This window comes from Ochotona princeps, chromosome 4 (genome assembly GCF_030435755.1).
Source record: "Ochotona princeps isolate mOchPri1 chromosome 4, mOchPri1.hap1, whole genome shotgun sequence".
NCBI classification, from domain to species: Eukaryota; Metazoa; Chordata; class Mammalia; order Lagomorpha; family Ochotonidae; genus Ochotona; species Ochotona princeps.
In genome coordinates, this window is record NC_080835.1 from 73,924,896 (window position 1) to 73,931,113 (window position 6,218).

Here is a 6,218-nt window from a genome sequence, read left to right on the forward strand (position 1 = left end):
CTCAGGATTCGTGAAAGAATCATATCCCATGTTTCCCAGGAGGGACTGGATGCCAACAAGCCCAACAGATCCATGAGTACTGGTTGCTACATGGTTCCATCCCGCTACTCATTAAGCAAGGGCAGCAAAGCTCAAATACAGGTCAGGCTCCTGCTTCCTCATGTCTACCGACCACCTCCTCCCACTCAGGTTTCAGTCTGAACTGCCCAGGTATGTTTATAAGAATTTGCAGCTACTGGGGGAGATAAACCCCCATTAATGGGATAAATAGACTTTCCCCAGATCCCTGTGACCAGTTGACACATTGCAGAATCCTGGGAAATAGACCCAGGGATGATTTGTTATACCAAGCAACTTGAAGCTGAATGAGTCACTGCTTTCAGTGAAATATTTCCAGAATAAACATAGCCAAAAACAAAAGGCAATAACACCAAAGCAAAGCATCAGCATTAGTAATGAAAATTGATTGATTTCCATTGCAGACATACAAATGGGATGGGGAGCTTAGGGAATAGTAACAGAAGCTGCCCCTTTGAGAACATGGCTCCACCTGTGCTTCACGTATTCACTGAGCCCCTGACACAATCCCAGTGCTGTAGCAGGTGCTGAAATTCTAACAATGGACAAGATAAACCCAAGGCTTGGAGAGTGCAGACACTCGAAAGGTAAACATTAAAATGAGAACTGTAATAGTTCTCTGGAAACTGGAAGAAGAAACACCCATCTCCAAATTGGGAGGTAGAGGAAGACAAAGCAGGCTCCCAACAAGAAATAAAATCCAGCTTAATACATAGATGAGAAGAAGGTTTACAGAAGCAAAGAGGAAGATAATAGAATTCCAAAGGGGAAGCAACCATGTGTGCCATGATTTGGAGCCAATGAAACTGTGGTGCTTTTGGGTAACTACAGGTTCTCTTGCCAAGGTGAGAGTAGTAAGGGATGAGAGGTAAGCAGGGTCAGGTCACAGAGAACCTTATAGATCAGCTTAAGAAGTTTAGATTTATCATTGTGTCAATAATGAGGTATAAATAGGAGAAGGTCAGGAACACCAGTGAAAGGGGCTTATGAAGACGGTGCACTCTAGAATAATCTCTTTCCCCATTGATTCTTCTTAGAAAATTTCCCAGAGAGTGCTTCAGGAGGAAATGTTCCATTTTCAGCAGCATGTTCCTGAATCCTTTTGTTCAGGAACATTGTTTCCTGCTGTCTGCATTCCCTGATTCAGAGCCTGGCACATAATAGCTGCCCAGCACTCGGGTGCAACCAACCCCTTTCATGAGGGATGTGTAGAGTACAGAGTGGCCAAAAGGACACACACACTGCTGCCCCCTCTCTACCTCCAAGGGACTTGGGGAGTCTGGGATCAGGCATATGGGCAACATGCAGGAAGCAGTAAATTCAAAAGGCTTCTTTTGCCCTCCACACAGAAGGATGACATTTTCTAACCCCTCTCACAGCAAAGAATCCTATCTGACTGCATTCTCTACTCATTGGTCTGGTCCATAGACTCTTCTCCCTTAGTACCCCCAAAGCTCCTTTCCTTTCTTCCAGTTGAGTGAAGAAGAGAAGTCTGAAGACCTCCAGAGATGTAAAATACAAGGTAGGTCTCTGAATGGCCACATAGAAAACCATGTGCCCTGGAACAACCTAACTGAAGGATGGTCAGTATGAGTCAAAACTGCAGGGTTGAATCACCAGGATGCAGGGTGATCTGTGACAGTAGCAGCCATGCTCCTGTTAACTAATGCACAGCTTACCTACCCCCACCTTGCACAAAGAAGCATCAGCTTCGCAGAGCTGGGTCTCATTTCAGCACAGACATGCAGAAATCACAGGTTCTCTGCAGGGATGTTGTGTCTTGTGGGCTCTTTGACCCAATATATGAGTCAGCATGGACTTGTGTTAACTAAAAGACCTAAGAGAAGTGTGTTGGGGAAAAAAGGATTACTTCAGCTTACAGTACAAAGTTGCAGATCAGGTGGTCCCAAGAACCTGGAGTGAAGTGGAGACTGACCATGACAGGGTCAGTGCAAAGAAACAGCCCCATGGTGAGCCAAGAAGCAGAAGGAAGTACCCGGCCGAACCTGGTTTAATAACTAACAGCCTTGCACAAAGCCACCCTCAGAGGGATGCCCTCAGTGACCTAAACACCTCCCACAAGACCCAGCTCTCAGACTTTGTAATTACATCAAGTCTCCAACCTTCATCCATCAACTTTTACCAAAAGACAGCAGAGGTTAAGCGTCTGCATGAGACTGGGGAGCCAGGTTCTGTTCAATCCAGCTTATAAATGAAAATAGCAAGCTAGTGCAGTGGCATAGCAAATTAATCCTCTACCATCTGGCACAAGCATCCCATATTGGCACCGGTTCATGTCCTGGCTGCTCTACTTCTGTCCAGCTTATGGCCTTGGAAAGCAGTACAGAATGGCCCATGTTCCTGGGCCCCTGTACACATGTGGGAGGCTGGGAATAAGCTCCTGGCTCCCAGCTTTGGATCAGCCCAGTTCTGGCCATTGCAGCCAATGGAAGACCTTGTTTCTCTTTTCCCTCTTTCTCTTTCTATAAAATCTGACTTTCAAACAAAAGTAAATGAATCTTTTTTTAAAATGACAGTGAGGGGCTGACATGGTAGCCTAGTGGCTGAAGTCCTTACCTTGCATGTGCCAGGATCCCGGCAACTCTGCTTCCTATAGAGCTCCCTGTTTGTGGCCTGGGAAAACAGTGAGGGCAGCCCAAAGCCTTGGGATCCTGCACCTGTGTGGGAGAACTGGAAGAAGCTCCTGGCTCTGGATGGCTCAGTTCCAGCCATTGTAACTATCTGGGGAGTGAGTCAACGGATAGAAGATCTTTCTGTCTCTCCTTTTTTTTTGTAAGCCTGCCTTTCCAATAAAATAAATCAATATTTTTTTTAAAAAGATAAAAATGCAAGTGAAAAGAATCTCTAATGTTTCCATGCTCTTGCAGACATAAACATAAAGTTATTCAGTGAAGAGCATAAAAAGAAGAGGTAGCACAAACATAACGTGCAGTCTATGAGTTCTTCAGAGTGGGGAAGGTCTTTCCAGGTATTACTGGAGTGAGGAGTTATTCTCTTTTTGCCAAAAGCCCTCCTACAGCTTCACAGTTACAGAACACATATAGCAGTGAGACAGAGAAAAGTTATAGGCTATAAAAAGATAACATTCCAGGGGATTAAAGGTAATAGCACAGAAAAATTACAGAATGAATACACAAATACTTCAGTACTGCATGGACCTATATGGTAGCTATTATAAACAACAGTAGCTAGAGCTTTCAAAATACAGTTAATGGAGATATTGTATTTATAAAAAAATTGTAAGAAATTACTTCTGCCTGCTCCATCAGTGTACCATATGGGTACCATATGAGACCCAGCTGCCCTACTTTCAATCAGTCTCCCTGCTAATGTGCCTGGGAAAGCAGCAAAAGATAGCCCAAGTCCTTGCACTCCTACACTCGCATGGTAGATCCAGAATTTTCAGACTCCTGGCTTTGGTGTGACCCAGCTCCAGCCATTGTGGGCATTTGTGTAGTGAACCAGTGGATGAAAGATCTTGTTCTCTCTCTTTTCCTGTCTCTGTGCAACTCTGACTCTCAAATAAATAAGGAAATCTTGGAAAAGAAAAAGAAATTACTGCCAGGGAAAGAGAATGGAAGCAACCATTCAAATGTAGGTGGTCTGTCTATCACAGCAGAGAACCTGGAAGATGAAAAGGAGAATTCAGACAGAAGGAGGACTTATTTGGCTAAAACCTTTAAATCCCCTAGTGAGACGCAGCTGGAATTAAAACCACTTTAAACCCTGATAGATCTCTTGGGATGTGTATCTACACAGTACATCATCATGATATACCATCATACATCATTGCAATACCTGAACCAACACATCCCCCACTGTAATTGCAGTCAAATTTCTTGTATTCCAGAGTGGGACCCACAGCACTCTTAAAAAAAAATCAAATTTGGAGTGAAACTGGCAGCGATTCATAACTGGAGAACTATTAAAACCATTTGAACAAGGATCTCAGAGCATACCCCACATCCGGGACTTGGGGTGGGTGGGAAACTGGGTGGGGCTTCTCTGTCAATGCCCCCCTTTACCTCAGATACATGATGGAAACAATATGGACATAATACTATTACCCACTTCCCTATACCCCCTGAACCTTTTTTTTTTTTTACCATAATTAACTATGTAAATATTGTCAACAAAAATACAATTTAAAAAATTTAATAATAAAAAAAATTTTGATTTCAATAAATGAGTGTGTGTACATATTATAATCTTTCTCAACAGTTTATCAGTTTACTAATGACTTTGGTGGAATTCCAGTTACATCCCTGATCAGTAAATGTGACGTGGCTAGTGGGATTCATGAGAGAGAGTTCTCTAGATTCAGCCAAAGACCTCTCAATAATCTAGATTTAGCTGTTGCCTTCATTTTGTTCTTTACGGCCAGCCAAACTATTGCCCAACTCCCTTTCTGCTCCTACTGTTCACCCTCTTCTCTAGCACAAATTCTCCTTGTCTAAAGATGGCAGCAAGAAACAACCTGGGTTACTAGTTTCTAGCACACTTACTTTGTCTCACCCACCTGGCCTCGTTTCTGCCATAATGGACCCTGACCTTCCGCTGTGTTTGACACAGTCCATGATAGCCCTGCCTCCCTGATAAGACCTTTGCAACGGCTGCCAGAACACCTGTGCAGGTGATTCCCAACAGCTCAGCTGGACCCCCAGCAGTAATAAGAGAATTTGGCTGCTGTTCTAAGAGCTAGAAAAAAGCTGTGGGGCTCTGGGAGTGGAAAAGAGAGCAGGGAGGACAAATAGCAGGAAGGAGGCCAGGAGGCAGAGGCTTGAAGGAAGAGGTCCTCGCTGTAGAAGCTCTGAGAAGGAACAGCCTGGGCTGAGCTGACTGTTCAAATCAGGAATAACTATTTCCGGGCTGATGATGCAAAGGAAGCCCCAATCCTCCCTTCAGAAAGTGAAGTAGCAACTCTATTCCAGGAGTTCAAAGCATGCCTTCAGCTCATTACTATGGAGATGTGTGTTAATTAGCAGGCTGCAACTGCTTCTTAATACTTGCTCTAACACCAGTTTGAAAAGCTGCTCCAAGGACAGAATTCAACTGAGTCAAAGGTGATAGAGTGAGGGAACAGGGGAAATAGGCAGGAGCTGGGGTTAACCTCAGAACATTAGCAAAACCAAACCAAACCAGGCCAAGCCAAGCCAAACCAAACCAAACCAAACCAAACCAAACCGAACAACAGCCCTTGTCTTTCTTAGGGGAGGAAGCGGCAATCTGAAACAATGTGCTTGTGAATCAAGCACCCACTTGCCCGTATGTTGCCCTCACTTGTTCAGCACCTCAAACAGACTAAGTGAAAGAAACGGTACAGATGTGTGATTCCATTTATATTAGCTATCTAAAGCAAGCAAGGTCACAGACACAGGAAGTTAGAAGTGAGTAGTTACGAGGGCTGGGGAGAAAGAAGGTGGAGGATTTGGTTGTTTAACGGGTAGAGTTTCTGTTTAGGGTGGTGGAAACATGCTGGAAATGGCTAGAGGTGATGGATGTCCAACACTGTGAATGTAATTAATGCCACTGAAGTGTACATGTAAAAATGATTAAAATGGCAAATTTTATGCTATCTGTGTTTTACCACAATTTTCAACATGAATAATGCAATATCCCACAAACCATTGAATTGTACAATCTAAATGAGTGGATTTTATGGTTTGAAAACAAAAAACAAGAATTACATCTACTAATGATCCTCACCTGCAGGCAGATTCAAACTAGTTCCAACTTCTTCCTTCCTCATTATTGAGAAACTTTATGTTCCAGGTACTCGGCTAAACATCAATGAACAGAACAGACCTGTCTGGATATAACTTCAATGTGATTCTTTCAACTACCTGAGGATTTTGGCCTTGGATATTCCTGTATGCCATTACTTAGTTTTATTTCCTAATACTGATTACAGGACTGTACAGCTACAGCTTAATTGCTGAGTCTTGTGGTCTGTTTTCCTCCCAATACTAAATTGCTATTCTATCAGCTTGACCAATCTGCAGGTGTTCTGGAAGGCTTGACTTTGGACCAGTAAGTGCTGTAGTCATTGCTCAAGGTCAATGGTTCTGAGCGTGATACTGTGCAAAGCAACCAGCAAACCCACTGCCCATCTGCTGGAA